This window comes from Protopterus annectens, chromosome 6.part0 (assembly GCF_019279795.1).
Source record: "Protopterus annectens isolate FY-2018-M chromosome 6.part0, PAN1.0, whole genome shotgun sequence".
Classification (NCBI taxonomy): Eukaryota; Metazoa; Chordata; order Ceratodontiformes; family Protopteridae; genus Protopterus; species Protopterus annectens.
Window position 1 is genome coordinate 1,670,249,636 of NC_056737.1, and position 25,790 is coordinate 1,670,275,425.

Below are 25,790 nucleotides of genomic sequence, written 5' to 3' on the forward strand. Positions count from 1 at the left end.
AAAACATTAACAGGCCAAACATGCTTAAATTTAGGTTTTGGCAATTTTTAGTTTTCATGCCATCAAACCCTCTTAAAAGTTCTCACAGCTCAATCCCTTAAATTCCAAATCAAATAAAATCATTTTAAGTGACTTATGCTTTTGCATATCACTAGCACTCACCAGGGTCCACCACTGAAAAATAAATCTACTGTGGATAAAAATGGTTGCATTTTAACACCTGTCCTCTGAAAATGTTGCATAGTTCAAATAATCATGCAAATAAAATTTCAACTTTAACGCTTATTTGTTGACTGGGGTACAGCACTGATCCAAATGAACCATTTTCAGGCTCAGCCTGGGGTTTACAACCGGATGGAAAAATGGACACAGTAATGTAAGAAGGTGGTTATATTAAGAAAACATTAATATAATCAAAAGTACACAAACTGCAGGATTAATCAGTGCAAAATGGGCAATAGGTCGCTAAACATAGCACAAGTAAGAGTACATTTATTCAACCGCTCAAGTCACCTTCACACTGCTTTAAAGACAGACTGACATTTTAGCTGCATTTTTTCCATTTTCCCTGAATTCTAGTAACTGCTGAGCACTTAGTCATTTCAATGTTAGTGCTTTAAGGTGATTCTCTTATTGCTTGCTGCACTTTCCTGCAGCTTTTTCAAAGTTTCAAACAGCCAATTTAGACCAAGTGTGCAGTCCACCATAGAGGTGGTTGCTACTCTGATAGGACAGTAACTGCTGCTGTTTCTAGGAAACTAGTACTACTGGCTAGTTTCAGCTGTTTTTTCATTGGTTCTTTCACTTTCCCCATTTGCTTTGCATTGCTCGGAGATGCACTGCAGCAGGGTTGGAACGTGCACTGCATACATGCACAAGTTCATTTGCACTAAACCTATACAGCCAAACTTTCCTGAATCCTGTTAGTAAGAGCCAAATATAGAAATGAGGATGGTGTATTTCAAACCACCAGTCTGGAAACATCTAAACAACCACCTCATGCCTTTAAATCCTCTCTCCCAAGAAAACCCCTTATAGCTAGAGGAAAATCCTATGGAAGATCATGAAGCTGTCAAAACAAGGACCATCATCCAGATGAGAGTTTTCTTTTTCAACCAAGTACACGTTTATTCCTCTTGAAGGTTAGGTTCCTACAAGACTTGCAGTGAGGATTACTTCCCTGTACTACCCAGTTTTAGAATTCTAGTTGGTGTAGCACTTCAGACAATCTGAGGTGCAGGCTGAACAACGGACTGTACAAAAGTGGATTCTTCGGATCATGCCTCGCGACTGTCCAGATTTTCTCCTCATATTTTTTAATCTGTTCCTCGGAGTCTGTGGCTTTCTGGATTTTATTGGCAAACCAGTAAGGACTGAATTCAAGTAATAGGCATTTGAGTTTCAGACTTCATATCCTTCAGAAAATGCATATCAGCAAAATAACTCATTTTAGCAACTTTAAGTTTAAGGGCAATATTTAAAATCTGTCAATAGTTTTACGGCTTTATCACCCCATTATTTTTGTCTTTGCTCAAGTTTTTTTGTGTGTGTGTCAAGTGGTTGAGAGCTATACTTGGGAATAAAGATATAAACTTTAATACTTCTATAGCAAGTATACACGTCTGTCAAATTATTTCAGTAACATAAGTAACAGTCTACATCTATGAGATGCATAGCTTCTTTAAAATGGAACACATCTGTAACTACTTTACTCCAAAGACTACCTAGTAATGGGTATGGTAACATCTCTTTTGGACTATTATGTACACTTACTACAAAACTAAACTTCTAGGCAGTACATTTTTCTTGCACTTACTACTCCCAGTTGCAATCATACCGCTCAACTGTCCCAAGTTTCGCCTCATATTTTTGATCCATTTTGATCTCATAAAATGTGTGGTTTGCTGGCAAATCACTAGGATGATCTGAATGAAGTCAATAAATGACATACACTTGACTTTGACTTCAAATCTTTCAGAAAAAAAGAAGTTATGTACTCACCATAACGTTCCATCTGAGTAGGTACTTCATTTGTCTGCAACCTGTGGTATCGGATCAGACCTCTGATCCGAGCTGGCAGCTTTACTAGCTAAAAGATCCCAGCTCCTAGCTCCTCCCCTTTACCCATAATCCCCTGCTACACGCTGCCTTTCCTCAGATCGAGTTTGCTTAATTCAACAAGCTAATGCCCTCAGAGGACTAAATAAGCCTAACCTCATGAGACAATCTCAAAACATGATCAGGAATCACGATAATGGTTAGGAGGCATGGTGGGGGGGGGGGGGGGTCGGTTGCAGACAAATGAAGTACCTACTCAGATGGAACGTTATGGTGAGTACATAACTTCTTTATCTGAAGTACTTACTTCATTTGTTCTGCAACCTGTGGGACAGAGTCCCCAGCTACCTAAAAACCTTGGGCGGCCCTTAAGGAAGGATATTCCGAAGCACCGCAGAGCCAAAGGAAGCCCTACTCCTGGATATCACATCCAATTTATGAGAAATTAATGTATGGGAAGAGGACCAAGTAGCTGCTGAACATATGTCGTCCAGAGCAACCCTGGACCAGAAGGCTGCTGATGTGGCTATGGATCGGGTAGAGTGGGCAGAGACTCCGATAGGAGCAGGTTTACCTGAGGCTACATACGTATGAATGATTCACTGTGAAATCCAATTTGCTAAGGTAACTTTGGAAATGGCTTTACCCATGGCAGATTTGGCAAAGAACACAACTGATCAGCCTTGCGAGTATCCTTCGTCTTGTGCAAGTAAAAACGTAGTTGTCTATGTACATCTAATTTGTGTAATTTGTATTCCCCTAGGTTCTGAAAATTGGGAAAGAACACAGGTAAATTAATAGACTGATTAATATTTGACTCTAAAGCCACTTTTGGTAAAAAGGAAGGGTTAGTCCTGAGAGACACTCTATCCTTATGGAAAATTAGATAAGGAGGTTTCATGCAAAGGGCTTCAAGTTCTGAAACCCTCCTGGCTGAAGTAATTGCAACTAGAAAGGCGGTTTTCCATGATAAGAACTTTAAAAGGAACTGAGGCGGCAGGCTCAAAAGGTGGGCTTGTCAATGCTTGCAAAACTAGAGTTAAGTCCCATGTTGGGACTGCAGTCTTAACTGGTAGTTTCAAAAGAGAAATGCCTTTCAAGAAGGTTTTGCATATCTTAGCATAAGCTAAAGATCCCAGTCCATCCCCCACATGAAAATGGGAAATGGCTGCCAATTGTACTTTAACTGTAGAAGCACTTGCTCCTTGATGAAAAATATGTGACAGAAAATCAAGAATCGTCTTAATAGGAACGGTAAAGGGATCTAAGCCCTTGTCCTTAGCCCAGACAGAAAAACGCTTCCATTTACTACTGTAAATTTTTCTGGTAGCAGGCTTGTGAGCCGCCACCAGAATGGCCTTTACTGGTGACGAGATGCCGGGAGTCCTTGCCATCAGTGAACTGGATCAACCAAGCCGCTAGCTTGAGGTTTACCAGGTTCGGGGGTTGCAATCCTGCAGGATGTGAAATCAGATCCAGAATGGGATCTAAGATCCATGGAGGAACTACACTGAGACCGCAGATACGGGAACCAGATCTGGCGAGGCCAGAATGGGGCTATGAGGATAATTTTGCTCCCCAACCGACGTGCTTTCTGAATGAACTTCATCATAAGAGGAAGGGGGAGATGAGCGTAGAGGAGACCGGGTGGCCAAGCATGAACCAGAGCGTCTCTGGGGCTCTCCCCTGGTGGGGGAAGTATTGCGAAAAACTCGCTGCACTTTGTGTTTGATGGAGAGGCGAAAAGATCGCAGCAAGGTAGACCCCATTTGAGGAAGATCTGTTTCACAACTGATGGGCTGAGAGACCACTCGTACGGTGTGAGGATCACACGACTCAGCTTGTCCGCCAGAATGGTGGACCGACCCAGAATGTGCATTGCTACCAGAAAGCGGTTGGTGGATATCACCCACTCCCAAACTCTCATAGCCTCCCGACAAAGGGGATAAGACCCAGTTCCTCCCTGCTTGTTTATTTACCAGACTACTGCCATGTTGTCTGTTTGAACCGCAATAGTCCCTACAGGGAGAAGGCCATGGAGAGCTTGCAACGCCAAAAGCACAGCCCTCATCTCTACAACATTGATATGCAAAGCAGTCTCTAAGGGAGTCCACGTGCCTTGGACGGTTCTGCCCGAACAATGCCCCACCACCCGAGGCGAGAAGCATCCGTGGTCAATGTGGCTCGGGGCGGGGGTATTACAAAGGGTCTCCCTTCTCGCAGCTCCCTTGAGTGAAGCCACCAAAGGAGGGAGTCCTTGCAAGCCCTGCTCAATGGAATATGGGTGTCCAGCGGATGTATTAAGAGAGGACCATTGGACCTGGAGGGTCCATTGCAGAATCCTCATTCGTAGCCGTGCGTGTAGACAAAGACTGGATTGCCACCGCCATAGACCCTAGTGCTCTCAGGACTAACTCTGCTGAAGGAGCCGGGTTCTGAAGGAGGGCTAATACCTGATGGTGTTCACCCTGTCCGGAGTTAGAAGGGCCCGAGAGATGCGAGTGTCCAATTTGGCCCCTATAAATTCCAGGACTTGCACAGGGTGAAGAAAGGACTTTTGAAGGTTTACTGAGACGCCCAAACTCTGGGCAAGAGTTAGAGCATAATCCCGGGCAACACACAGTTGATGCCTGTTGGAGGCAGTGAGGAGCCAGTCGTCCAGGTATGGAAAGACCTGAATGCCCTGGAGTCTCAGGTGGGCTGCAACCACTGCCATGACATTGAACACCCTGGGGGCTGAGGTGAGGCCGAACGGAAGAACCCTGAATTTATAATGACTGGCTCCCAGCTGGAAGCGGAGAAACCTCCTGGATCGTCTGTCAATCAAAATGTGGTAGTATGCATCCTTGAGGTCTATGGAACACATCCAGTCGTTCTCCCAAAGGAGGGGGAGAATTGACTGAAGAGTAACCATCCGGAATTTCTCTTTGGGAATGAACAGGTTCAGGGAAGAGAGCTAGAATCCGTCTCAAGTCCCCCGTCTTTTTTGGCACCAAAAAGTACCTGGAGTAATAGCCCAATCCGAACTGGTCTGGGGGGACATGCTGGATGGCCCTTTTTTCTAGTAGCTTCGAAATTTCTGAAGCTGCCACCTCCCTTTGATCGGGTGGGACATCAGGGAGGCGCTTCATGGGAGGGGGAAGATTTAGGAAGGGGATGGAATAATCTCTGGATACGATTCGGAGCACCCATCGATCTGTCGTGATGGACTCCCAATTTAGTAGGTGCTCCAACAAACGCCCCCTGACTTCCTCCAGAGAGGGACAGTCGGGTAAGCCCTCAGGGCTGTTGCGCGGGTCTATCAGAGAACGGTTCTCTAGACCCGAAATTACGCAGCCCCCCCTCTGCCTCTGGGCCGGCGTCCACCTTGTCATCCTCTGCCTCTGAAGGACGAGGAGTCCGAAGCTGGACGGGACTGCTGAGACTTCCGGAACCACATCTTCTTTTGTCCCCTCCGATTCCTCGAAAAGGATTGTTGGGGATTAGAGAAGCGGACTCCAACTGCAGACAGCGTCTTCCCATCCTTCTCGCTTTGGACCAGCATCTCATGTACGGTCTTGCCAAAGAGCGAAGAACCGTCAAGGGGCGCATTCGCGAAGGACGCCTTAAAGGGTTCCGCGAAATTGCAAAGGCGGAGCCAGGCGTGACGCTGCAAGACGACCTCGGCTCCGCTAGCTCTAGCAGCTCCCTCCGTAGCATGGGAGAGTAGCCGCATAGACGTGTTTGAGATAGACTTCAGAGTGGCCATACGAGTCGAGAAGGTCTTCTTGTCCTCAACCGTCATGGACTCCGGGGCAGCTGCAGCGTATTCCTTTATTAGGTCTCGCTGTAACCTGATGATATGCGCCATGTAGTTCAGCGCCCTTACCGAGAAGGTAGATGAAGCAAACATCCGCTTCCCAATGTGGTCCAACACCCGAGATTCCTTATCCGGAGGGTGGACAGAGGAACTCTCCTGCGCCAGTTCCTTCTTTGTGGCAGCCGCCACCAACATGGCATCTACAGGTGAACCCTTAGACCAGGCCTGCCTATCCGAGGGAGGGCTAAGAATTTTGTCTGGCCGTCTTGGGATTGGCTCCACGGTGTCGGGCTCCTTCTACGCCCTGGTGGTAATTAAGTCTACCAAGGGGTCAGCCGGAGGGGACACCCAGGAGGTAGACGGGGCCTGCCTCAAATGCCTCCAGAAACACAGACTCGTCAGAGGAAGGTTTTTGGGCAGATCACCCCCCTCTAATTCGCTTTTCCATAATGTCTCCAAAGGAGACATCCTCAGGGGGTGACCTTGGGGAACCTTCCCCTTCATCCAAATCCGTGTCTGTCGTGAGGGACGGGGGGAGGGGGGGGAGGAGTCCAGGTGCCTCCTTTTACACTTCCGTTTGCGAGGAACCTCCTCGGTGGGACTGAGGAGGGCTCACCTACAGGGTCCTGTTCCTCTAAGGGAACTAACTGGAGGGCTTGAGCAGGCTGTCCCAGTGGTCGGATGACTGAGGATAGACCCAGATGCATAGGGGGAGCAGGAGGATCCGACAACAGACAAAACCCTCTCCACTACCTCAAAAGCCGAAGACGAGCCACTTTCCCCAGGCTCCATAAGTAGTCTCCTCGGCTCCGAAGCAGGGATCGGTGTCGGAGCCGAAGCGGTCGAATCTGAGGGGGAAGTGTGCTCTGACATGAAGGGCGCCAAAGACCCATCAACCCCTACGGATCCGACGCTCGGCTCTCGGCCCCGAGAGCTAGGGTCCGACACGCTGGAGGGTACAGTCGGCGTCGAAGCTACTGCAGCTATCGGTGCCGACAAAACCCCAGCTCCGAAAGGGCCTGGATCAGATGACTCCAAAACCCGAAGATGGGTTGGAGAAGGAGTGATCGGAGCAAAAAGGGGGACTGCACCTCCCCCCCCCCGAGTGGGGGGGGACAAGGAGCACCCCCATCTGCATCTGGGTCTGCAGAAATCGATGCATCATCCGATCCATGTCCGCGGTCAGGCTTCTCATAGACCCAGAAGACGTCGTTGAGGCGGGCCAGGAGGGCCGCCTCAATGACCTAGAGGGAGACCTGTCCTCCTCCTCCGGCGAGAAACAAGGCGAACGGAGCCGAGAGGGAGAGGATCCAGAGGCCCTCGTGGAAGGACTAGAGAGTTTAGATGGCGGGGCTGAGGGATGAGTCTCAGCCCGCCTTTTATGACTCGTGTCTGTCTTTGTCTTTATGCCTCTTCTCCCTGGAAGAGGCAGATGAGTCCCCTGAACTCTGCGCAGCAGAGGGAGGTTTGAGTCCCAGGCAGAGTGGGGGGACCTAAAGGTACTGGGGCTGTGGTAGCAGCCTGTGCCTTAGAGGGAGAGGAGGGAGAGGAAGAAGAAGTGTCCTGCGGTAACAAGCCCGCCAGGATCAACTTGTTCTTCCTATCCCTGATGGCCCGGGGGTTAAACACTGCACATATTTGGCAGCTAGTGGACAGGTGGGCCACCCCCAGACACAACACGCACTGCGTGTGGCCATCAGCCGGGGAAAGCTTATGGCCACACTCAGTGCACTTAGAAAAGACGGCTTTGGGCCCTTCAGCCATCACAGTAACACACCCAGACACTAGAGGGGAGGGACAAGCACAACAACTAAAACTAATAATTACCACAAAAATTTAAAACTAAGATTATAACTCGAAGGGGACTTGCACTCACACACTAACAAAAAATTAAGCTTTTAGTCTAATTTTTGACAAGAAACGATCTCACCCAAGCCTAAGGAGCTCTTCACAAGTAGCTTCTTTCAGCCGTGGCAAACTCTATCTGAGGAAAGGCAGCACGTAGCAGGGGGTTATGGGTAAAGGGGAGGAGCTAGGAGCTCGGACCTTTTAAATAGTAAAGCTGCCGGCTCGGATCAGAGGTCGGATCCGAAACCACAGGTTGCAGAACAAATGAAGTAACTACTTCAGATTGTATGTTATCACAAACCCTGTTACTCTAGAAACTTTCTAAGTTTATAAGTGCAATATTTAAAATCTATCCCTATTTTGGGGCCTTTGCCCCCCCCCCCCCCCATTTTGTCAGGCTTTGTCCAGATTTCTTGCACAGAGGTTGAGAGGTATGGCTGCAACACCTGCACCCAATTCAAGCATTTAACTTCTCATCTGACAAGATTATTTTTTTTGTCAGCTTTGAAATTTAAAACACAAGATACATTTCCTTAAAATCAAAATACTGCTGAATATCTTTTCCCCCCATCAGCAGATCAGCCTTACATGTATTATCTTTCAGTACCACCCTGAAATGTCTTTTTTTCATTTATTAGCGTTATCTGAAATACTATCCAAATCAATCTAGTTTTTCTACAGACCATTTTTTATGCATCCCTGCTACTGATGCTCTCCATGGCTTACCTACTACGTGTACTTACCTGCTTGACTGGCATTTCATTTTTTAAAAAAAGCATTTCTGTAGATTATGTAGCTTAATTTGCAACAATAAAGGTGCTCTACAATACGGCTTTGTGATCCTTACCAAAGATCCTTACCAGAAGAGGAATTTTTCAGACTCATGTATACTATTCAACAGTACCTCTCTCACTTGCATCTCTCTTTTACACATACGTAAATTGTATTCTTGATCAATAAGTAACTTGTCTTATATCATTCTGGTTGACACCTACTTGCAAAACAAATGGCTACCTCGCATCACAGCAGTTCAACATCCATACATTTATAACTATTTTAGTACTTCAAGATTTTTTTCCTGTTTATTAGTTCCATTCCAATGATGCACAGTTTGTAAAGGCTTGCTTGTTTTTCAAACTTGGCATTTGCATGACTGCCTGAAAATTTCTCACTCTTGCATCAAAGTCCTCCAAAAGTCAAAGTAGGACTCATTTTGAACATGTAACTCCTTATTTGCTATTAGCAGTTACCAGTTCTTAATGCTGTTCTTGTACACAATAAACTGATGATACAGTAATGCAACTCAGAAAATACTTCTAAATATTTGATTTGTAAAACAGCTCTTTGAATCACCTCTGATGTGAAAAAATACCAAACTAAGTCCAAGAAATCTGTACCTTTCTAATGTCTTAAATATATGCCATATGGAGTTTGCTTCACTTAGCTTTACAAGCCCCCAAACTCTAAACTGCTTTTAAATATACAAAAAAATTGCATTTCAAATAGAGGAGACCATTTGCTTAGTTGTAAGTAATGACCAGTACTCGCTTTTAATAATTTTATTCAGATTGTAATATAAATGTGAATATTATCTTGATTTTTGATGTAAACATTATCCTCCCATTCTGTTGGCTCTAATTGCTAGTACTTCCCTACTCTTTCAAAGGCTAAGTGGCTTCCACTGTAAGGCAAATCAAATAATTTCATCCCTTGCTCTTCACAATACTCAAACTAGACACCCCCCCAAACTTTACTGCCACTCAAACTTATAACCCAAGAAGCCAAGTCAGAGCCAGTCCTTCCCTACAAATCCCATCTCAAACTGTACTTCTACTAGCCATTTCTGCTCTGTAATGGCATCAAAATGTTGGCAGCCACTCCTAACTTAACTGAGTGTGCACAGTACTTTCTTGTTCAGGCTGAGTTCAAAAGTATAGCTGTATACACCTACCATAAATGTAGATGTTCGGGTGTATTCACTGTTGCAGTCATCACCTTTGGGTTATCCCTGCTGTGGTACCCCTTGGCCGGCCCGAATACTAAAGTTAATTTTTTTTGCATTGGCTGCAGTCACCTGTAGTCTGACGTCAGGTCATCAGTGCTATAAAGCAAGGCAGCAGACGTCAGTACATCAATTTTTCTTGCCTTAGCCTGTCAGAAGCACAAGGAAATAAGGAAAAGTGGTCCTGGTGGCTAAAAGCCAACGTGGGAAGCTCATGTCTCCCTACAGGAAGATGCTATATGGGGGATGGAGGGAGTGAAAAGTACAGTTTTGTACCTACCATAAATGTAGATGTCCGATAGACATGCAACTGCAGTCATAACATGTGGGTTGTCCTGCCTCAGGCAGCCCTCGGTCGGCCGGATTCCAAAGTCTGGGTCCGACGTCGGCTGATGTCGCATTTCTCTCCGACGTCAGAGCGGCTGGAGTACATAAGCATCAGCCGACGCCATTTTCTTCAGTGTTTCTTGCTCCAGATGCCAGGTGCCCTCCAAGGAAGGCTGTAATCAAATTGGAAGACAAAAACAGGATTCCAAACAAATAAATGAGCAATAAAACAAATACACCATAACAGATATCCCCAGCTAAGAGTAACAGGGATAGGAGTGGACCCTAGGCATAGAGGGGTATGGAGGGAGAAAATCCGACTGCAGTTGCATGTCTATCGGACATCTACATTTATGGTAGGTACAAAACTGTACTATGTCCTTCAAGAATGCAACTGCAGTCATAACATGTGGGTAGAATACCATAGCTTAGCTGGGGAGGAGGTATGCACTAGGAAAGAGATGGTGTGGCAATCAAACCCTGCAGGACTGCGAAGCAAAGCCTGCTCTGGATCTGGAATATAGAGGGAGATTGTAGTGTTTGGAGAATGTATGCACGGAGCTCCATGTAGCAGCTTCTAGAATGTCCTTGGTAGGCACCCCTCTTAAAAATGCTGTAGAGGTGGCTGTAGCTCTGGTGGAATGTGGTCTGACATTGGCTGGAACAGTCTTTCCATGAAAGGAATAACAGAATCTGATGCAATGTCCAATCCATTTAGAAATAGTCTGTTTTGAAATTGCTTTTCCTTGGACTGCAGGGGCGTAAGCTACAAAAAGTTGTTCAGACTTCCTACTGGCCTTGGTTCTGTCCAGGTAGTATCGAAGTTGTCTGTGAATGTCCAAGGTATGCAAAAGTCTTTCCCCCTTATTCTCAGGATTGGGGAAGAAAGCAGGCAGATGAATGGCTTGATTTAGAGAAACCATAGATACCACCTTTGGCATAAAAGTAGGGTTGGCCCTTAATGAAACCCTGTCTCTGTGGAAAATAATAAAGGGTGGTATTGCCATTAGGGCCTGTAGCTCCGAAACCCTTCTTGCTGAGGTAATTGCCAACAGGAAAGCCGTCTTCCATGAGAGAAATTGCAAGTCAACTGAAGCTGCTGGCTCAAAAGGAGGTAGAGTCAGTTTTTCTAAGACAAAATTGAGGTCCCAGGCTGGCACTGGGGCCTTTCTTGGTGGCTTAATGTTCTTGATTCCCCTGTGGAATTGTCTTAGTAAGGGGTGAGAGAAAACAGGAGGATCAGAGTTGTATCTAGCTGAAATAGCAGATGCATGTATCTTTATGGAAGAATATGAGAGGCCGTTCTTTAACATATCTGCCAAATATTCCAAGATAAGTGGGATGTTCAGCAATGATGCATCATGTCCCTTGCTGGTATTCCAATTACTGAATCTTTTCCACTTTGCTAAGTAAACCTTTCTGGTGGATGGTCTTCGAGCCTCTGTTAGTATCCACTGAACTTCCTTAGAGAGAGATAAGCTGAAGTTATTTATGGGATCTCCCAGGCTGTTAGCTGCAGTGTCTGAAGGTTTGGATGCAGTGTTTCGAAATTGTGTTGAGTCAAAAGTAGAGGCCACTGAGGGAGGGCCCACCTCCTGGTGTGACATATGCTCCGTAGTAGTGGGTACCAGTGTTGTCTTGGCCAATCCAGAGCCATTATGATTCCCTTGGGCTTCTCTGCTTTGATCTTTAGTAATACCGAGGTCATCAGTGGCAGAGGTGGGAATGCATAGATTTGCTAGGGAGTTCCAGTTGAATGAGAGGACATCTATTTTCCAAGCTTTTGGATGGTATGTCCTTGTGCAAAATTTTGGTAGAAGATGGTTGAAGTGAGAGGCAAATAGGTCCACTTCTGGCTTGCCCATGTCGAAGTGAGTTGTCTGAAGGCCTTCGGATGTAACCTCCACTCGTGTGGATCTGTGAAATTCCTGCTTAGGCTGTCCGCCAACACATGGTCTTTTCCTGGAACAAACTGGGATTGTAACTGGATGTTTAGGCTCAGTGATTTCTCCCAAAGCTGCATCGTCAGTCTGCAAAGGGGGAGTGGGTGCCCCCCCTGCTTGTTTATGTACCACATCACAGTGGTGTTGTCTGTCCGTATCATTAAATGGCCTTGCTGGAGTTGGTGTTGAAAAGCCTCGATGGCATGCATTACTGCCAGCATTTCCTTTTGGTTTATATGCAGATGTGTTTCCTTTGGAGACCATTGTCCTTGTATGCACCTGCCTTCCATATGCGCCCCCCAGCCAAGGTCTGAGGCGTCTGTAGTCATGGTCTGTGTTATCTGTGGTTTTTTGAATGACATACCTGTGTTTGCCTGGCTCACCGAGGCCCACCATAGGAATTCCTTTTGTAGGCATGGAATGAGTGGTATGATTGTCTCCAAGTTGTTGCTGTGTTGAGACCAAATGCTTTTTAGGTACCATTGAAGCTTTCTCATGTGTAGTTTTGCTAATGGAACCAGTAGAATGCAGGATGCCATGTAACCCAGGGCCTGTAGGAATCTCCTTGCAGTCATCTGGGTGAGTTTTGCTAAACCTTTGAAGTAATGAGTTAACTTCTCTTGCTTGTCTTCTGTCAGGTAAGCCATCTGAGAGGCTGTGTCTAGTTTGGCTCCTAAGAAGATTATTTGCTGGGATGGCTGCAGTCTTGACTTTTGGAAGTTGACTGTGTATCCCAGAGCTTGAAGTAATCGTATGACATAATCCAGGTTTGTTGTCAACATCAATTTGTCGTCCGCTTGTATGAGGCAGTCGTCCAGGTACGGATAAATTTGTATACCCTGGAGCCTGCAATGAGCAATTACTGAAGCCAGGCATTTTGTAAATACTCTGGGTGCAGTAGATAAGCCAAATGGCAATGCTGAGAATTGATAATGCTCTGGCCCTGCAAGAAATCTGAGGTATCTTCTGCAGCTGTGTCTGATAGGGACATGTAGGTATGCCTCCCTGAGGTCCAGAGTAATCAGCCAAGACCCCTTGCCCAGCATGGGAAGGAGTTGCTGTAGAGTCAGCATTTTGAACTTTGGTACTATGAGAAAGGTGTTTAATGCGGACAAGTCCAGTATTGGTCTCCACTGAGATTCTTTTCTTGGAACAAGAAACAGTCTTGAGTAAAACCCCTGTTCTTGTTCTTGTTGTGGAACTCTTTCTATTGCTTTCATTCGAGTCAGCAGAGTGATTTGCTTGATAGCCTCTGCCCTTTGATTTTGTGGTAGGTTTGGCATGCCTTGTTTTCTTGGTAAGGTATGAAAATGAAACCTGTACCCTCGGTCTATAATGTCCAAAATTCATTTGTCCTTTGTCAGTCTGTGCTAGTTTTCTGCAAACAGAGATAATTTCCCGCCCAAGGGAGCTTCTAGTTGTTCCCTGGTAGGAGATAGTAGAGGAAAGTCATTGAGATTGTGGTTGTTGGGCAGGTGAAACCCCTGCGTCACTTCTTTGGTTTCCTGGCTGCCATTGTCGTCCCCTGTAAGGGCCTCTGTATTGGCCTCTTCCTCGGCCACGTCTGTTCTTACCCCTTTGAAACTTTTCTGGATTAGGAAAGGACCAGTTTTTTGAAGGCCAATTCCTACCGAATCTGGGGGGGTTGAACCTGGAGGAAATCTTTCACAGTCTGAACTGATTTTGTTTTTTCTTCGATGGTCTTTAACACCTCCTTAGCATTTGCACCAAAAAGCTTGTTCTTTTCCAAAGGTGCATCCAGAAGTTTTGCTTTTACATGATCTGGTAGAGGTTGATCTTTTAACCAAGCATGTCTACGAATCACTGCCCCTGTCATAGCTGCCCTACATGAAGCTTCCAGTGCATCATATCCACACTGCAGGAAGTGATTGCTTACTTGCTGAGTGTTATGTACAGCTTCCTGCAAAGTCTTCCTGTCTAAAGGATCAGGAGAAGCTAATGTTTTTTGTAAATCTTCTAAGAGATAATCCTGATATTGTAACATATGAAAAAGACAATTTAAAGCTCTCATAGATAAGGTAGTGGATGTGTAAACCTTTTTGCCCCATCTCTCTAATGACCTTGCTTCCCTGTTGGAGGGCAAAGGATTTTTTGAGGTGGAGGCTGAAACTCCTTTAGGCCCTTGGGAAATAGTTTCCAAATCAGCAGTATGGGCCCTGAATAAATGTGAATGAGTTTCTGGGACCCTGTAATACCTGTCTGGCTTGGCTGGAGCAGGAGGAAGCGAATCAGGGGTAGCACTAGAGTCAGAATACAAATCATCCAGAACATCAAGTACAGGAGGAATAGCTAAGGGCCTGTGCTGAGGCTTCTTAAGGAAAGTCCTAAGGCGTTTCCTAGAATCAGAATATTCCTGACACTGCCACTTGAAATGTTCCCTTCATGGTGTGCAGAACTTCCCCAAAAGAAATATCCTCAGGAGGGGAAGCCGAAGGGATGGAATCTTCTGCATCCGAGTCCTCATAGGTCTGGAAGAGCTCTTCCTGGCTATCAGAGTGGACAGAGCCCTCAGAGTCTTCATCTGAAGGAGTAGGGTCAGAGGGTTCAACCCGGGGCCTTTTATCAGGAGGAGGCTGGGATGCTCTCTCAGGATGGGCCTGTGAACCTCTAATCATGGAAATTAAATCAGCAGCCATGGACATAATTTGTGTCTCCGGAGTCGGCTGAGGTAAGGATTTAGAAGTAATATGCTTTGTTTTGCTGGCTGCCTTAGCCCTAGTGTAGGCCTTAATAGACATGGCCATAGGGGGCCTGGCAGCCCCACGTGCAGGAGTGACCTTGTCTACAGCAATGGTCTCGGGCATTTCCTCGGTTTCGGTATCCGGAGGAAAGTCTATAACTGGCGGAGTAATGTCTGGAATCGGAGTAGTCGGTAATGCGGTGTCTTCGGTTCGGAGCGGTGGAGAGACAGTCTCAGAGGGAACCGGAGCACTCGCGCTAGGTTTTGGCGTGGAGTCGGTGGTAGACGCGGGCCGAGGATGTCGGTCCCGGTCTTTTCGCTTTTTGGGAGTTTGCGATGTCGGAAGATCCGACGGCATGGTGTAGGCAAATTTATCGCCGAAAAAATCTTCAGCGAACTCCGCCCGGCGCCTGAGAGTGCGCTTGTTGAAGTGAGCACAGGCTACACAGGCCGAGACGTTGTGGTCTGGGCCCAGGCAAGGGAGGCAGTAAGAGTGGAAATCCTTATGAGGTATTTGTTTACCACAAAAAAGACAATTGTTAGAAATTACTGAAAAAGTTGACATCGGCTGAGGCAAGAAAAGGTCCCCAACGGGGTACTTAGCTTTTTTGATGACTTCGGTATCGTAGAATACAGGAGCTGACCGACCGGCACTTGCGAACTGCTTCTGCTACGGGCACCGCACGGCAAGAAAGACTGAAGAAAATGGCGTCGGCTGATGCTTATGTACTCCAGCCGCTCTGACATCGGAGAGAAATGCGACATCAGCCGACGTCGGACCCAGACTTTGGAATCCGGCCGACCGAGGGCTGCCTGAGGCAGGACAACCCACATGTTATGACTGCAGTTGCATTCTTGAACGACATCCAGGACTGCAACAGTGAATACACTCGAACTTCTACATTTATGGTAAGTATACACAACTGTATTATGTTCTTTGCGTTTCATTGTTGCAGTCATCACCTGTGGGAGGATTCCCAAAGCTAAGGAGAGGGGATGAAGGACAGGTTAGAGTTCTATGCATGGGTCAGCAGGCCCTGCAAAAATGCAGAGGCAAACCTGCCCTAGACTTAGAAAAAAGAGGTAGGTGGTAATGCTTTGTAAAGGTATGGACAGAGGTCCAGGTAGCAACTTCCAAGATGTCCCTGGTGAAGACTCCTCTGAGGAAGTCTGTGGAAATGGAGGCTGCCCTAGTGGAATGGGTATGGATAGACTGGGGGGGGGGTTCCCCATGTAGTCTGTTGCAAAAATGGATACAGTGTGATATCCATTTGGAAATGGGCTTCCCCTCTGCCCCAAGGGCAAAGCTGACAAGTAGTTGGTCTGTTTTTCTGAACGGTTTTGTATGGTCCAGAGAGTATCTGAGTTGTCTGTGCACGTCAAGCAAGTGTAGAATCCTTTCTCCCTTGTTTTGAGTGTTGGGAAAGAAGGTGGCCAGGCATATGGCCTGGTTGACAGTCATATCAGATACCACCTTGGGCATAAAGGAGGGGTATTTCAATTCTGTAGAAGCAGCAGGTTCGAAAGGAGGAAAGGTTATATTTTTTGTAGAACATAATTCAGCTCCCAGGTTGGCATGGGAGGCCTTCTGGGAGGTCTGATATTAGAAGCCCCTCGGAGGAATTGCTTAATCAAAGGATGAGAGAAGAGGGGTGGGTCTGAATCGTAATGGGCAGAAATGGCTGAGGCATGGATTTTAATAGAGGAGAAAGAGAAGCCACTATTGAACAATGTGGCTACGTAATCCAAGATAAGAGGGATGGAAAGATGGAAAAGATTCTGCTCCTGGAGCCAGTACCTCCAATTTTCCTGCGTATGATTTTCTGGTGCTGGGCCTTCTGGCCTCTGCGATGATGTCTAGGACCTGTTTGCTTAACAGGGACTCCTCGTTAGCTTTTAAGGTATAAGCTAGGCTGAAAGACAGAGTCTAAGTCTGGGCGCAGTATCTTCCCCCTCCCCTGGGTCAAGAGGTCTGAGATCAGGGGAAGCTGCTTGGGGGGGGGGGGAGCTGTAAGGTCAGGCTGTGCAGTAAGGGGTACAAATGCTGTCTGGGCCAATCTGGAGCAATGAGGATGGCCTTTGGTCTCTCCTCCCTTATTTTGATCAATACCTTGGGAATAAGGGGCAAAGGAGGGAACGCGTCCACAAAGAGGGAGTTCCAGGAGAAGGTCAAGGCATCTACCTTCCACGATAGGAGGGGATACTCACTGGTACAGAACTTTTGCAGCTGGTGGTTGAGTTGCGAGGCAAACAGATCCACTTCCAGAGTTTCCCACTCCTGAGTGATTTGCAGAAAGATACCCCTGTGAAGCTGCCATTCATGAGGGCCCAGTAAGTTTCTGCTTAGGTGATCTGCCAGGGTGTTGTTGACCCCTGGTAGGTATTGGGCAATTAGATGTAGACCCATGGAGGTGGCTGTAAGCCAGAGGCTCATGGCTAACTTGCACAGAGGGGCAAGATTGGGTCACCAGTTTGTTGATATACCACATTACTGTGGTGTTGTCCGTTTTTATAGGAAGAACCCCTGGCCTGAGATGGGGTTTGAAAGATGTCACAGCCTTTTGTACCGCTATCATTTCTTTCTGATCGATGTGCAAGTGAAGTTGCTGGGCATCCCAAAGACCCTGGGTGCACCTGCCTGCTAGGTCAGCGCCCCAAGCAATGTCTGAGGCATCGGTGGTGATGGTCTGGTTAGTAGGGGGAGGATGAAGGGAAGACCCTTGTCCCTGGTAAAGGCCTCTGCCCACCAGAGAAACTCGGCCCTTATACATGGGATCAGGGGGAGCGAGTTCTATAGGGACCGAGTGCGCTGGCATCAAAGGTTCTTTAGATACCACTGAAGTTCTCATGTCAAGCCTGGCCAGAGGAATAAGGAAGAAAGATGCCATCTATCCCAGGGCTTGCAGGAACTTTCTTGCAGTGAGGTGACTTCTGGAAGCCAGCTGGGTAAAGCAGAGAGGCAGAAAGCTCTGCTCTTCTGGGGATGGGAAGGCCATTTGGGATGCTGTATCTAGCAGAGTTCCCAAGAAAGTGATCTTCCTGGTGGGGGTTTTAGCTTTAATATCTTCTCGTTGATGGTGAACCCTAGGGAAGTTGGGAGTGATTTGACCAAGAGAAGGTCTTGGAGCACCTTTTCTTTGCACTCTGCCTGAATGAGGCAGTCGTCCAGGTAAGGGTAAATCTGTATACTTCTTTGTCTGCAGAATGCTATGGCCGGGGCCAAGCATTTGGTGAAACTCTGGGTGCAGTAGACAAGCCAGAAGGCAGCGCAGAGAATTGAAAGTGTTGTGAGCCTGCTCTGAAGCACAGGAATTTCCTGCATGATTCCATGATGGGGATGTGGAGGTGGGCATCATTTAGGTCTAGGGTCACTAGCCAGGCATTTTTTTAGCACAGGCAGCAACTGCTGCAAAGTTAGCATTTTGAATCTGGGGACCACCAGGGAGGTGTTCAGAATGGACAGATCTAGGATGGGGCACCAAGTGCCCTCTTTTCTGGGAACAAGGAATAGTACAAAATAAAATCCTTTGCCTGTTTGATCTGAGGGGACAGGTTCTACTGCCCCCCTGGGATACAAGAGTTTGCACTTGTTTTAATGCCTCTGCCCACTGATTTGGAGGCAAGTCTGGGTACCCTCTTAGAAGTGGGAGTTCGATTAAAGAGAATTTGTATCCCTGAAAAATTATCTTTAAGACCCATTGGTCCTTTGTTACAGAAAGCCAATGGTCTTTGAAGGAGAGCCTTCCTTCTAGTTTTTGATGAGTGAAGGGAGGGCAGATGGGGAAGAGGGAGTCATTGGGAGTATTAACCATAGAAGGTTGGCTTAGAACTCCCTGCCTTAGAGACAGAAGTGGTCCACTATTTTCTTCTGTGCTGGCCCTGGGATAGGGGTCTGGATGGTCGGTCCCTGTGGGGCTTACCTTGGCCCCGTCTGCTAGGTGCAGGTAAGACCCAGTGCTTAGACGGAAAGTTCCTTCTGAACCTGGGAGGTTGAACCGGAAATAAATCTTTTACTGTTTGCATAGATTTTGCTTTGTCCATCTTTTTAAGCACCTTTTCTGCTTTTTCCCCAAACAAGTGCTCCTTATCTAGGGGTGCATCAACAAGTTTAGACTTGACATGATCACGGAGAGGTTGTTCCTTCAGCCATGCATGTCTCCTAACAGAATCCTGTCACTGCTGCCCTGCTAAAGGCTTCTAGGGGATCATATCTACATTGTAATGAGTGTTTGGCCACTTGACAAGCAGAGTGCAGTAAATCTGCTAACTCTTTTGAATTGGCACAGTCAGGAAAGGTAGCAATTTTCTGTTTTAATAGTTCCAAAGTGTGTTGTTGATATTTTAACATATGGAACTGACAATTGAGTGCTTTGATAGCCAAGATTGCAGAGGTGTATACTTTTTTTTACCCCATCTGTCCAGAGCTCTGGAGTCCTTGTCAGAAGGAAGAGGATTCTTGACAGAGCTAGTCTTAGCTCCTTTAGGTCCCAGTGTAATGACCTCTGGGTCTGCAGCAGGATTTCTGTACAGGTATTTGAGAATCCAGTACTCTGTAGTACCTGTCAGGTTTACTGGGAGCAGGAGGGAGAGCAACATGGGCTTATAGCTGGATTCATGGAGATCATCATCCACCACTTCTAAAATAGGGGGGCTGGCCAGGGGGTCTGTGCTGGGGCAGGCCCAGAAACTCTGAGCCTTTTCTTAGACTGTGTGAAGTCCTGAGATTCCCACTGAAAATGTTCCCTGAGGGAGTGAAGGGTTTCCCCAAAGGAAAGGTGCTCTGAAGGGGAGGCAGAAGGGATGGATTCCTCTGCATCTGAATCCTCATAAGCAGTTAAGGGATGCTCTTCCTCTTCAAAAACTGAACAGTCAGATTCCTCAGAATTCTGCTCTGTCATAATTTCTGGAGAAGGGTGCCTTTTCCTTTTAGAAGTTGTGGCCTGACTAACCCAGATAAGAGAGAGGAGATCCTCTGCCATTTTTAGCATTTGTGCTTAGGGTGGTAGAGCAGTAGCAAGATGGTGGCTAGAAGCAGATTTCCTAAGAGTGGCCTGGCTTCTAGGCCCAAGATAATCAGTAGGTCTGATTGAAACTGTAGTCAGAAGAGGACTTTTGTCTAGATTTGGTAGTGCGAAAGGCCTCCTCGGAAGCCGGTGCCTGCGTCGTGGCTCCGGACCCAACCAAGGCAGAGACAGCCAAAGGCTTGGAAGACAAAGAAGATTTCTGCAGTATACCAGACTCCGAAAGGGTCACGGTAGAGGCCTGCATAGATATCTATCAAGCACCAGGGACTGTGAAAGCGCCTCACTGAATTCTGGAGAACTGACTACCTGCTTAGCGGTAGCGTCGTCGGAAGGCCAAGTCTTGTGCAGTCTGTCTCTATCTTTATCTTATTTTTTTCGTAATGATCACAGATTATTGGCTGACTGACACCATACTGGAATGCGAAGACAGAACATGAAAATAACTGTCTGCAAAAAGAGCTCTAAGGCGAATGGTTCTCTCATTAAAACCGGCCTAAATCGGTGTGGGATCTGCTTTCCACAGGCGAGACAACTGTTAACTTTTTCAGACATCAGTTAGTGCAAGAAAAAAGGATCCCCAACCGGGTATTTAGCTTTAGACGTTTTCAGCTGAAAATTCAACTTCTGGTAGCGACTGACCGGCACTCGTGCAAACTGCTTCTGCTACAGGCTCCACGGCAAGACAGACAGATGTAATGACATTGGCTGTCTTGCTTTATAGCACTGATGACCTGACAGACTACAGGGGACTGCAGCCGAAAGAAAAAAACTGACTCTGGTATTCGGGCCAGCAGAGGGCCATCACAGCAGGAATAGCCCACAGGTAATGGCTGCAAAGTACAGTTTTGTACCTACCATAAATGTAGATGTTAGAGTGCTAATACAGCTGCAGTCATAACAGATGGGTTCTCCTGCCGTCAGGCGGGTCCTCGGTCGGCCGAATTCCAAAGTCTAGGATCGGCGTCGATTGTTGTCGCTTCTTCCCTGACGTCAGTGCGACAGGGGTATAAAAGAACCAGCCGACGCCATTTTCTTCAGTTTTTCTTGCCCCAGATGTCAGGTGCCCTCAGAAGGAAGGCAAAACATAAATTTATGTAATAAAGCAAATGCAATATAATCAAAAAACAGTAGTTGCAAGCAAATACACCATAAAAGAATACCCCAATGAGGTTGTATGTGGAGGTGTTAGCCATAAGGCCTGTCCCAAGAGGGGATGGAGGGAGGGAAACCTGGACTGCAGCTGTATTAGCACTCGAACATCTACATTTATGGTAGGTACAAAACTGTACTATGTTCATCGTGCATACAGCTGCAGTCATAACAGATGGGTAGAATCCCAAAGCTAATAAAGGGGTGGTAGGCACTAAGTGGAGCCAGGATGCCCTGCAAGACTGCAGTGGCAAAGCCCGCTCTAGTTTTGGAGTATAATGGTAGGTGATGGTGCTTGGAGAAAGAGTAACAAAAGCGTATGCAGTGGGCTATCCATTTTGAGATTGTCTGTTTGGAAATAGGCTTCCCTTGAGCACCTGTAGCATAGGACACAGAGTTGCTCTGATTTTCTGAAAGGCTTTGTTCTGTCCAAATAATAACAGAGCTGTCTGTGAATGTCCAAGGAATGTAGTAACCTCTCCCCTTTGTTTTGAGGATTAGGGTAAAAGGTAGGTAACTGGATAGCCTGATTCAAGGCTACCCTGGATACTACCTTTGGCATAAATGAAGGATTGATTCGTAAGGAAACTCTGTCCTGATGGAAAATGATGAAAGGCTGCACAGCCATGAGGGCTTGTAGTTCCGAAACCCTGCGTGCTGAGGTGATAGCTAGAAGGAAGGCTGTTTTCCATGACAAATATTGCAGATCTGTTGAAGCAGCTGGCTCAAAAGGAGGCAGGGTTAGTTTTTCTAGAATGAAATTGAGGTCCCAAGCAGGTACTGGTTTCTTCCTTGGGGGTTTTATATTCTTAGCCCCTCTACTGCCTAGCAGCTCGGCTAGGTACTGTAGTATTTTAGGTAAATTCAGTATTCCAGGATTCTGACCCTTTTCTGATTCCAGACCCAAAACAGTTTCCATTTTGCGGAGTAGGCTTTTCTAGTGGAAGGCCTTCTGGCCTCGAAAATGACATCCTGCATCTCCTTGGAGAGTAGGGTCTGCTGTGAATTTAAGGAATCCTCCATGCGGCTAGATTGAGTGTTTTCAGCTGACTGTGAAGAGTTTTGAAGTTGTACTGAGTCAGTAGAAGAGGCAGAGGCAGGATCCATGGTGGGGAATGTGTCAGGCTCCTCAGGAGTGGGTACCAGTGTTGTCTTGGCCAGTCTGGAGCAATGAGAATCATCTTTGGTCTGCTCTGGCTTTTAATAGAACTTTGGCCAGTAGTGGAAGAGGTGGAAAGGCATAAACTGTCAGTCATTGTTGTCCAAATGAAAGAGTGCGTCCACTTTCCAGGCCTGTGGATGAAAGGTCCTTGAGCAGAATTTTGTCAACTGGTAATTTCTGTGGGTGGCAAAGAGATCTATGTCTGGCCTTCCCCATGCTTGAATGATCATTGCGAAAACTTGAGGATACAACTTCCATTCGTGTGGATCGGTCATATTTCTGCTCAGGTTGTCTGCCAGTGTGTTTTCCTTCCCTGGCAGGAATTGTGCTTGAAGTTGGATTTGCAATTCCAGAGCAGTGTTCCAAAGGGACATGGCTAGTCTGCACAGGGGATATGAATGAGTTCCTCCCTGTTTATGTACCACATCACTGTGGTGTTGTCTGTTCTTATCAATAGCTGTCCTGGATGCAGTAGGTCTTTGAAAGACATAATAGCATTTATTACTGCTAGCATTTCCTTTTGATTGATGTGTAGGTGCTTTTCTTTTTGTGACCATTTGCCCTGAATGCACTGATCTGTCATGTGCGCCCCCCCAGGCTTAGTCCGAGGCGTCTGTTGTGATTACTTGATTTGCTTGAGGCTTGCAGAATGGAAGACCTATGTTTCTTTGGCATGTTTGAGCCCACCACAGAAATTCCTTTTGAAGACATGGAATCAGTGGTATGATTGCTTCCAAACTGTGGCTGTGTTGAGACCATAAGTTTTTTAGGTACCACTGAAGTTTCCTCATATGCAGCTTTGCACATGGGATTAGCAAGATGCAAGATGCCATGAATCCCAGAGCCTGCAGAATTTTCCTTGCAGTCAGCCTGGTGAAGGTTGCCAATTTTCTGAAGTATTGAGTTAATTGCCCTTGTTTCTCTAGCGTGAGGTAAGCCATCTGGGTGTTTGTATCCAAGCTGGCACCCAGGAAAATTATTGTTTGAGAGGGTATTAGTCTTGACTTCTTTTTGTTGACTGTGTATCCCAGAGATTTCAACATTATTACAAATGCCAGGTGTTTCAGAAGACTGTGTTTGCTGTCCGCTTGGATCAGGCAGTCGTCCAGATATGGGTATATTTGTATCCCTTGAAGTCTGCAGAAGGCAATTACTGATGCCAGGCATTTCGTGAACACTGAGCGCAGTAGATAAGCCAAAGGGCAATGCAGAGAATTGATAATGGGATGAACCTGCAAGAAATGAGGTATCTTCTGCAATCTTGTCTGATTGGGACATGCAGGTATGCCTCCTTGAGGTCCAATGTTACCAGACAAGACTCCTTACCCAGCATGGGAAGAAGCTGCTGTAATGTGAGCATCTTGAACTTTGGTACGAGTTAAGTATGTGTTTAGGATGGATAGGTCCAAAATAGGTCTCCAGTCTTTGCCCTTCCTTAGTACCAGGAATAGTCTGGAATAAAAACCTTGACCCTGTTCTTGTGCAGGTACCTCTTGAATAGCTTTCATGTCCATAAGATTTGAAATTTGTTTTTGTGCCTCTGTCCTTTGATTGTGTGGCAGGTTTGGCATGCCTCTCATTTGTGGAAGGGTGTGAAAGTGGAATCTGTAGCCTTTGTCTATAATGTCCAGGATCCATTTGTCTTTTGTGACAATATGCCAATTTTTCGAAAATGCCAGTTTTCCGCCTAAAGGTGTTGCCATTTGAGCCTTGCTTGGCATGCAAAGGGGGAAGTCATTGGGTCTGCCTTCTGAATGGCTGTGAACTATCCTCACCCCCTCTTGGTGTAGGTGTTTGCCATTGTCTGCCTCTAAATGATCCTTGGAGATTGCCCTCTACCTCTCGGGCGCCTGTATCTACCTCTTTGAGGTCTGTCCGTGGCTGGAAAGGACCAATTTTTTGAAGGCCAATTTCTACTGAAACGTGGCGGTTGTATCTGTAGGAAATCTTTCACTGTTTGCATTGATTTTGCCTTTTCCTCCATTTTCTTTAATACCTCGTCAGCTTTAACACCAAACAATACATCTTTTTGCAGAGGTGCATCTAGTAATTTAGCTTTGACATGATCTGGTAAGGTTTGCTCTTTGAGCCAAGCATGTCTACGTATGACTGATCCTGTAACAGCAGCTCTACAAGAGGCCTCTAATGCATCAAAACCACATTGCAAGGTATGTTTACCCACTTGCTCTGCACTATGCAACAAATCCTGCAACTCCTTCAAGTCTGGTTGTTCAGGTTGTGACATTTTGCTTTTCAACTGAGAACAAAAAAACTGTTGATACTTTAACATATGGAACTGACAGTTTAAAGCCCTCATGGTTAAAGTGGCCGAGGTATATACCTTTTTCCCCCCACCTTTCTAAAGCTCTGGAATCTCTCTCTGAAGGTAATGGATTTTTGGCAGTGGAGGCCTTAATTCCCTTGGGACCCTGTGAAATAGTTTCTGGGTCAGCCACATGGCTTTTGTATAGGAATTGGTGTGAATCAGGAACCCGGTAATACCTGTCAGGCTTGACTGGAGCTGGAGGTAAAGAATCTGGGTTAAGGCTGGCCTCTGAATACACATCATCTAGTATGTCTAAGACAGGAGGTATAGCCAGAGGCCTGTGCTGAGGGAGCAAAAGAAAATCCCTGAGCCTTTTCTTGGAGTCTGAGTACTCTTGGCCTTCCCAGTGGAAGTGTTCCCTCAAGGTATGCAAGGTTTCCCCAAAAGAGTAATCCTCAGGGGGGGAGACAGAGGGGATGGACTCCTCTGCAACAGAATCTTCGAAAGGGGAGTAAGAATGTTCCTGGTCCTCAGAATGTTTTGAAGTAATGGAGGCCTGGTCAGAGGAAGGGTAGTCTTCCTCCACTCTGGGCCTTTTGTCCGAGGGGGGTTGAGAACCCCTGATAAGAGTAATCAAATCCTCAGCCATTTTGAGCATCTGCTTTTTAGGCATGGGGCCTTGAGAGGGGTCCTGTGGAGCTTGTCTTTTAGAATGCATGGCTGCTTTAGATTTAGTGCAAGCCTTAATAGAAAAAGGAGAAGGCCTGAAGACACCTTGAGAGGTGGCGGGCCTGTCTGGACTCAGAGTTTCCCTGCCAAGAGTGAATTCGGTATCTGTAGTCGGGGCGAGGGCCGAAGAGCCTGCGACCTCGGGCACAGAAGACACTGCTAATGGTGTCATCGGCAGTCAGGGGCTGCGTAGGTGCCTCGCCGAGAACCGGAGCACATGTAGTCGGCTTTAGCGTGGTGTCGGTAGAAGTCGCGGACCTCGTATGTCGGTCCTTATCTTTACGTTGTTTACTCAAAATTGGAGTCGGAGTATCCAACGACATGTTGTAATTAAACTTTTTGCCAAAATAGTGTTGGATGAACTCCGCCCGACGCTTAATAGTGCGTCTGTTGAATGTAGCACAAAAATAACAGGCCGAGACGTCGTGGTCTGGGCCTAAGCAAGGTATACAGAGAGAATGGAAATCCATATGCGGTATTTGCTTCTCACATGAAATGCAATTATTAACTCTGTCTGACATTGGTCTGAGGCAAGAAAAGTTTCCCCAATGGGGTACTTCGCTTTCAAGAAGTCTCCTGCTGAGAAATATTCGTAATCTCAGGAGCTGGCCGACCGGCACTTGCGAACTGCTTCTGCTTCGAGCACCGCGCGGCAAGAAAGACTGAAGAAAATGGCGTTGGCTGGTTCTTTTATAACCCTGTCGCACTGACGTCAGGGAAGAAGCGACAACCGACGCCGGACCTAGACTTTGGAATTCGGCCGACCGAGGACCCGCCTGACG

The 25,790-nt window shown here is 46.6% G+C and overlaps 1 protein-coding gene across 1 annotated transcript in view; it reads right to left on the minus strand.

Moving 5' to 3' along the window:
* The window catches only part of MSH6 (mutS homolog 6), a 614,863-nt gene that overhangs the window by 474,850 nt on the left and 114,223 nt on the right, over positions 1-25,790 (minus strand). The window lies entirely within an intron of this gene.